The sequence below is a fragment of the Amblyomma mixtum genome, chromosome 8 (genome assembly GCF_055824585.1).
Source record: "Amblyomma mixtum isolate Tamu chromosome 8, ASM5582458v1, whole genome shotgun sequence".
NCBI classification, from domain to species: Eukaryota; Metazoa; Arthropoda; class Arachnida; order Ixodida; family Ixodidae; genus Amblyomma; species Amblyomma mixtum.
The window spans coordinates 32,121,830-32,130,836 of NC_143019.1; the positions used below are offsets into that span (position 1 = coordinate 32,121,830).

The 9,007-nt window shown below is 44.9% G+C and overlaps 1 pseudogene; it reads right to left on the reverse strand.

Annotated features, from left to right (window-relative positions):
* Window positions 1-5,227: 5,227 nt before the first annotated feature.
* Window positions 5,228-7,943, reverse strand: LOC149331920 (ubiquitin-conjugating enzyme E2-17 kDa pseudogene; annotated as a pseudogene).
* Window positions 7,944-9,007: the final 1,064 nt, after the last annotated feature.

Consider the following 9,007-nt stretch of genomic DNA (forward strand, 5'->3'; position numbering starts at 1 on the left):
GGCATCGTGTCCGCTGAAGAGTGGCAGGAATCATTTGGAGCCGCAAATTAACACAAAGTTAGAAATGAAAATGACTTCATGAGTTTTACTGCACCGCACACGTTCAGTAGGCCCAAGAGTGTATTTATTGAGTGCAAATTAGAGATTTTAAAATCAAGAAAAGTTTGGGCAGCCTGCATTGAAGAAAACAATCAGTGGTAAGGATTTAGCTAAACCAATAGTCCTAAATTTGGAGAAAAAGCTAATATGTTGAGAACAAATCAAGGAAACAGACTGAAACGATGTTTGATTTGGTGTTGGTACGAATAAGGCTGCATTTTTTGTGCGCTATTTGTCTACTCGAAACCAGAATGGAAATGTACACGATTAGAATGAAGCAAAATAATCACAAAGAAATTGCAAGTTATGAGGAGGGGATAGGCATTGTATGAAACGTTTTAAAATTTAACTGAGTATGTCCGAGTTTGATCCTTTTTTCATAGTATTGTAGTCACTCCTTCGTTAGCAAACTTAGCCCTGATGTTAATGAGAGCAGCGCTAATAGAGTATATGCCTCATAAGCAGCAGTTAGGTCATTAAATCTTGATACCAGGCATGGGCTTGCTTCAGCAAGCAGAGCTGAAATTAGTAAAAGGGCTTTAGTCAGCCTCTAGTCTAATAAAGTAGAATCCCTCCACAGTAAGGCTCTCAGACCAGCAAAACATTTTGCACCTGTCGCGGTGGCTCAGTGGTTATGGTGCTCAACTGCTGACCCGAAAGACGCGGGTTCGATCTCGGCTGCAGCGGCCGAATTTCGATGGAGGCGAAATTCTAGATGCCCGTGTACTGTGTGATGTCAGTGCACGTTAAAGAACCCCAGGTGGTCGAAATTTCCAGAGCCCTTCACTACGGCGTCCCTCATAGCCAGAGCCACTTTGGGACGTTAAACCCCAATAAACCAATAAATCAAACCAAAATATTTTGCTATATCAGTGCCTTTACTATATAATTTGGCAATGGTTTGACTCTAAGGACATCACCCAAGAATTACAATACTTACCATATCTGTACTGTGCTGATTTAGAAGGGAAATGCAGTGGGCCTAGTTGAAGTGGCCCTAGTATAGTTGCTGGTTAGATGTAGCTGAACTTTACACCAACCATTAGCTCAGCGAACTGTTAAAACCTGCGTACAACAGCGCTTTCAGTCTCATTCATGCTACGTACTGTCTTTGAAACCACAAAAGACATCTGCGTGTAAGACAGAACAATTCTTCCGTCATGTTCGTGAAAAAATTTCTCAAGTAGAAAGTTTTATTTAGCCCTTGTTGCAAGACAGTTCTTGTGCCAAGTGAGTGCAGTCATGCCTTTATCATTTCTGAAGCCTCCTCAAGCAATAACTAAAATGTAGACAGAAGGAAGTACAACATCCCCAAGGCATCCATTCCTCAATGTGTGGTACCTTCTAGAACAAGCAGCTCTGGATGTGCCTGAAACCTGTCTAAACATAGTCACTCTTCGAAAACATGGAAAAAGAAAATGGATTTCATTCCATAGGCATCCGTACACCTCTCTTAAGAGATCCTTCAAATGCTTTTTTCCTTACCCAGCTGACAGTGCTTGAGATTCTCCGCTAAAAATGCAGTATATATATGTCAGCTGTACGTTCATCTTCTTCCGAAAAGAAATCAATGCTCACTAAACAGAACCCATTTTTGAAGCATATAGCCACCACAAATCTATCTTGTTAGTCTGGCTAGGCTATGTGGGTGACAGTGCATCTTTAATTTCATGCAAGAAGCCATCTCATAAAAGCTGGCGTCACAAAGAAGTTATGTAGATGCAGCAAGCCCTGTGGGGGTCACAAAATATTGCCTGTTCAAGCTTATCAACCAAAAATCTCTGGTTTTGAGATCAGTCTTCCCATAGTCAAAGCAAAACTGCACAGGACTTATTTCAGGAAGCACCCAGGACTGTAATTTAGATATATATTCTTCATGTACCCTTTATTACTTTGTTAGCTATTATCTGTCCTGTTTTATTAGTTACAATGATTAAAGTTACACTCCTATCATCATACTGCTTTTAGCGCAACACTCTGAAGTACTATATTCTCTACTGGAACAGTTACTAGCCACATGACTATCAATCCAAATATTCTGTTATTTCCCTGAACTTCTGCAACAAGGGTTTTCAGTATGAAAAGCGGTTACTATGTAAAGCAGCTGAATTTCAGAACTAAACCATGCATTGGATCAGACTCCTGAGCATGAATGTCTGCTTAAGTTGGAGGTAGAGAGCCATCCAAATGCAGTGGTCACACATTACAAAATTCCCTCCGACGAGAGCGCTTGCCAGTGGTCCAAGAAAGTTGTACAGAAGACCGCTTTCCCTGCAATGAACCTGGTGATGGTGATACTGATGAAAACGTTTCCGAAGAGGGTGCAAGACACCTCTCACAACCGTTTCCCAACTCTTCAAGTCCTTTGGAATGCGGCATTACTTTTCTTGAAACACTGGAGACAAGATGCCATCACTGGCCAGTTTTCCAGTGCTAGGGAAAACTAGAGTGGTTTTCCAAGTCTACTGCTTGCTCCTGCATTTTTCAACATGCGAGCTATGCCGAGAGTAAGAGAAGCCGTAGACACTAAGGACCAATCATCGTCAGCAGCAGCAGCAGCCGTTCTACAATGGGACAAAGGATGCTTACTAAGGTCCCCAATTATCCATTTTGAGACAGGATGCCCCAGCAAATTTCCCTAGGCTGTTACTCCGTCTGGATATCAGCTGTCCCTCGGTTACATTTTCCCAGAACAATCATTCACAATATTCCTTTATCCATCTTACGTACAAATTCTGCTTTACGTTTTAAATACAACTTCGGAGTTTAACTTCGGAGCATTCTACTGTGCTGTCCTTTGTTGAGCAATTTTGGTACGACAGAAATTTGTCGGATGAACCTGAACCTGAAAAACTGAACATTGGTTATATCCTGTACATTACATGTCATGCTCGTGCAAACCTCCTCTTCTTAACTTCAGCTTAAACACCCACAACTTATGGTTGCTCCCTGAACCACATAATTCTATCTCTCAACAAGCATAGCATCCAACAGGCCTCTTAGGGTATCACAAATAGGCATCACAAAAATGACACCCCAGCACAATAACTTTTTTCCTTACACAGGCTAGGAAGTGATGAACGATATGCTTCGACGACCAAATATGTGCCTAAGCGTATTACTAGTCTCTTCCTAACCTGTGCAAAAAGAAGCGTTACTTTGCAGTCCATGAATATACATCCAGTATTTAACAGACTGGAGCTCAATCCAGAGCAATACTCGCCATCCGAGCAGCATGTTCCTCGCAAGCACTGATTGGCACAAGGAAGTGCTCATTTGTTCCGCTTTAGAATTAGACAAACTGAAAAGGTGCTGCTTGCAACACTGTCAGCACTGTCGTAATTGTGGTGCACCCACACATTGGGCGACTATCTTCTATCCACATCCCTCTTCAGTCTGCCAGCTGATAGTTTCATCTGTGCAAACCTTCCAAGTACCTTGAACTGCCTCACCCTCGCAGATAAGATAAAAGGCTTGAAAGCTGCTTCCACAATGAGTCACAGATAAGGGAGCACTTAATGCTTGCAGCCCACTGTGCACAATGTGTTCAGGCCAGTGGTATTCAGGTTCCGCTTCATTCAGAGTCGTTGCCAGCAAGATGAAAAACTGAAATCCTGCAAGAAATACAGCGCACAGTGCCACAATTTTGGCCAGAAGCCAGGTAGCAGTCAGTTAGAAAAGTAAATAATGCTTTGTCTAAGCTAGAAAGAAGAAACCCTTATTATATAGTTGGCATCATGAGAGATCATATGTCTACGGCCTCTTTAATCTAGTCGCGTAATCATAAGGTTTGTTTTATATGTTTAACCAGAATTAACTGGCCAGCTGACATCACTAGTCAGCCACGCAGGTTCAAAGGTAGGTAATCTCACCTCCTGAATATGACAATTAATTGAGGTTCTCAGTTAGGTAATTAAGTTCAAAAGAATAGCTTGTCTGTGGCTCAGCAATAATTGACTGGACGTCACAGCTCAGTGACACCTTGAGTTTGGGAGAGCTAAATTAATGTACACAACGTCTTAATAAGTTCCTTTTCTAGCTCTATGCGAGTAGCAGGCAAGCAATGCTTTGCAATGAAACTCCCTACAAATACACTCTCTTAAAGTGCACTAAAAATGTTCTAACAGGCTCCCTATCAAGATTGAAGCTCGGATCTTGGACCCACAGCAAAGTTAAAGTCAAAATAAATTCAACAGATGTGAACATAAGTCCCCATTGCCATTCAGAAACAAGGTGAAGCACCATCTCGACAAATTGACCAGTAAATCCGCGCCACAACAACTATGAAGATCAGTGCATCATAGCAGAATAGCAGATGCATGGCGACATGGAGAGATGGTCATTCCCGTGAAAGGACACCTCCTTTGTTATAAAATTTATTCTCTTAACTTAATTAGCCTTGAGGATACAAGTACTGTAGAAGGGGCCGAGAAGTGCACCACTGCGCATAGAGAAACTACCCCGAAAGCTCGCTTGCAAACTCTAAAAAATCTCTCATCTACGATGTTTGTGGCATTTACAAATTGTCAATCGTGAAAATAAGGCAGAGCAGGCAACAGATGCATAGCAGATGTCACTTGAATGCTTTCTGTCCTGGGTCTGCTAGTCTTTATGTTGACGATATTGCTTATTCTGTAATGTCACTGACATCGTGTGAGTAAGAGTTAATTTGACCGTTTAAATTGGATACAGTACTCAAAGAACTGTGGATTTTTGGTATCACATTGAAGCAGGCATGAGATCACTTTTTACACGGTTTTACACAGTATGCCAGAACTACACCTTTTAAGGCAAACTCGACAATGTTTATAACAAGGGCCACTCAGTTAGGCTAGTAGGGAAGTCGCTACCAGATTCAGGCAACCCGAGATCACATTTTAAGCCATTTTACGCAGTATGACGGAACTATACCGTTTAAGGCCAACTCAAGAATGTTTACAGTAGGGGCCAGTCAGATAGGCTAGTAGGGAAGTCGCTACAAGCTTCTAGCATCCCAGGTGATCTTATTTCGTGTTGGTGACCCCAAAACAGTCCAAACAGCAGCAGCAGCAGTAGCCGTGAAGCCATTGGTCGTTTTCTCCACACCCAGCCCCACCTGTTGACGATATCACGCACTCCGACACCTTCCCACACCTCACACACAAAATACTTTAATCCAGCAATTACTTAAAAAAAGGAAAAGAACAGTTTTCAGAGACATTTTCTTTTTCCAGCGGCCGAAAAGAAGTTAAACAAGCGTGGCCAAATCGATGATGAGGCTGTTGTCGCAGAGAAAAGGTTTGTGTGGGACAGTTGGGGTTCGGAAAGGGGACTGGGGGAGAGACTCGAGAGGTTTCGAAGAAGTTATACACATCCGACAAGCGGCGGAGGAGACTCGGTGAAAAGAGGCGAGAAGCCGCGGGGAGCGACAACCATTTCGACCCAACACGCACACTTTTTTTTCCCAGGGTGTCACCGCTGCTGCAGAACACTCGTCAGAGAAAAAAAAGACGTTGAGACATTTGGGCTTCACCGTTGTTCTCTCATTTTAGAATAAGGACTTGCTAAAGGCCGGAAGATGGGCCTCAGGTGGGGGGGGGGAACCACATGAATAATGCACACATAAAAATGGCAAAAAGAAAAAAATATGTGTCCTAAAGTGAACAAACAATGTCTTTGAAGAACCAAACAAAATACGAAGTACAGCAAAGGTTCCTAAGAAAATAGCACTAAGTTTCACAAATAAGCATGTCCGACTGCTGTTTTAGATTTGAACGGAAGGTGGGAAAAAAAAAATACATCACAGGTTCCTAGGAAGAAAACACAATTTCGGGGAAGAAGCATGTCCAACTGTAGTTTAGAGCTTGGAGGGCATCGTCGCAGTCAACAGCCACGAAAACAGCCTCAGTTCTGATCCAATGGGCTTGCAAGTGCACACAATTCAGCAAACCGGTGTCGTCACTCTTGATGATGACTGAACGTTAACCAGAGACGAGAATTTAAGAGAAAAAAACAACAAACAGATCGGAAAATGTGGATTCAACCGCAGGGATAACTAGTCTCACTGCATCGTCCTGCCTCAAATTTTTTTCACTCAATGGGAATGCCTCAAAGACGCATATAAGGTGCTTCTGCACACACACGACAGGCAAGTGATCAGCAACAGGCTTTCTTAGACGCAGCAGCGAATGTGAGGTGGCGCTTGGAGCTGGCAAACCCGTTAAGCCATAAACCGGATAGGAAGTGAGAAGGAGGATTAAGTTTTTTTCACGTGCGCACACACTCGGAATTTAACTCACGGTTTCAAACTACTACGACGAAATTTCTGCACCTTTCGCGAACCCGGACGCGGCAGGGAACGCGGATATACCGACTCATGCAGTTTCACACTCGGGTGACACGTTTGAAGTGTGAAGGAAACATGACTAAACCAAAACCCGCTCTCCTAGGATGCAAGTAAAGAAAAAAAAAACTGAAAAGCGACCCACGAGATGACCACTCGCAACCACCGCAACGATTTCGGTGCGCTAAGAAAAAAAAAATTAAAACGCACGCGAGACTACTACAACCTCGGATGCGCACTACGCAGCTCTCGGCACGAGAGCTTGATCGCGTTCGCTCGATGATCAGAAAGACAATAACAAAATGGGACTCTGGGAAAAAAAAAAGACAAAAGGCTGGGGTTTTCATCTACTCGGGGTTGAAGAGGAGGGCGGGAGGCTTTACTTTTTCGCCAAGGTGACGCCTTTCAGAGTGTGTGACGACCCGAACAAGAAGAGTGAGGGAAAGAGCAGAAAAAAATATTACGAGCGTCGGTATGGGGAGTGCTAAATTTGAGTTAGGCCTAACAGCGTCGGCATCAGCAGCAGTCAGTGGACTCGCCTGCAGCGTTCCCTTTGTGTGTGTTTTTTCTTTCGGGCCCTCCCACCCCCTGCCTCACCGCTCCTTTAAAACCACTGCTCTGCGTTCGTTTCGACCCCCCGGCATTTTCGATAGGTTTCCCAACAAAGCGCTCCTTCCTCGCTGCGTCGCCCTCGGGGTTTTGTACAAGTCTCTCTGAGCGGGCAAGCAGTAGTTGTAGTAGTGTCGGCGGGTCACATGGCATATTTCCGTGTCCACTCCCGAGCCAGTTCGTTGTATTTCTCGCGGTCCGTCTTGTAGAAGCGGGCAATCTCGGGCACGAGCGGGTCGTCCGGATTCGGATCGCAGAGTAGCGAGCAGATGGACAGCAGCACTTTGGAGATGGTCAGCGCTGGTGACCACTGCGAACGCAGGATGTCGAGGCAGATGCTTCCGTTGCTGTTGATGTTCGGGTGGTAGATGCGCGTCGTGAACGCTACCTTGGGCGGCTTGAACGGGTAGTCCGTCGGGAAGTGGATGGTCAGGAAGAACACGCCGCCCTGATACGGGCTGTCGGGCGGACCCATGATCGTTGCCTGCCAGTGGAAGAGGTCGTCGTTCACAGGGCCGGCCGAGCACTGGGCCGGTGGGTCGCGCTTCAGGTCTTCCAGTTCCTTTTTTATTCTTTTGAGGGCCATTGCTGCTGCTTCGTGGAGCGAGCTTGCTTCGCTGCGGTTCGCTGACTATTGGCGGCGCTGTGCGGGCGGGGGGCAGCCGGGGTCCGCTGTGCCGACGAAGGGTGCTGTCCACTGGCGAGTATTACCACACCGAGGACGGGCGCTTGGGCGCGACGAATCGCCAAAGATAGCGGAGCGGGCACCTTTTCTTTCGCGCTTTTCTTTTCTCCACTCGCGGCGAGAAATCCCCCCCGGCACCACGCACTGCACTCCGGACGAAAAAGTCTTAGCACTCGCCACACAGAAATACCTGCGTCGCTTCGCCGACACCGCACGGCGCCGCGATCGCTGACCCCCGTCCTGTGGATGACGTCACCGCGTTCGTCGTCACCGGCCGCTGTTGTAACCTGACCGCTGTCGTCAACGTTTCGCAACCCTTTCATCTTTCTTCCTTTTTATTTTCTCCTCTATATTCCACTCATTGTGCTTTGCAAATAAACTGTGGCGCTAAGTGGGTCCTTTTTTCCGGATAGTTACGCAGCGCCCTTCGTTCCACCGTTTTGCTTTTCTAGCGCTGGCATAAATGGCCGCGAGCTAAGGTCGGCAACCTTTGCTTTTTTTCCGGTTTTTCACCACGAGGCAAAAACGAAACCGAAACGGTGCAACTGCGCTCGTTGTACGATGCAAACGTTCTATGATTGCAGCTAGGTGATTTGTTTTTAACTAGGTTCTGAAAACACATACAAGTGAGATGTGAAATGTTCGTTGAGTTTAAAACAATTATCTTGTATTCACAAAACATTCTTCCACGAGCAGAAAGAGAGCGAGAAAAAAATAGAAAAACAGATGGTTGTGATGCTTTTGACAAATGTTAGCCGTACCGAGCTGTTTTGCCGATTCTAACTTTGATCTGGCAAGACTGACGTGCATGCAGGAGTAGTTTTGCGAGACAACAATATCATTTCCTAACTTTGTTATGCAACGTTAAATTGCATTATCAAATTATAGCCATGACTAATCAAATTAATTATAGCTTGCTTAAGGCTACATGTACAACATATGTACTACAAGACATTGTGCGTACTTTTCATTCTGGCTCAGGAGATTTGCTGAATGGATGCATTTGTTCATTTTTAGACAAAAAAAAAAAAGAAGTGCAGGAGACCAATTGCATAATTCGCAAGGAACCGAATGGACATGTTCTAGCCTATCCTTTCTAGATTGCGGGTTGCTTTCCTCAGGGAGTCAGTAAATTAGCTTTCAGGGCTTGTATAACCTGTCAAACTGAACAAACCAGCATTCTTTACCTGCATGTAGAAAGTATTAAGTTCATGTTGCATCCGCTCATTGTCATTTAACTGTGTTCGATGCAACCAAGTCCAAGATCCTTCCACATTACTTTTAGTTTTGAG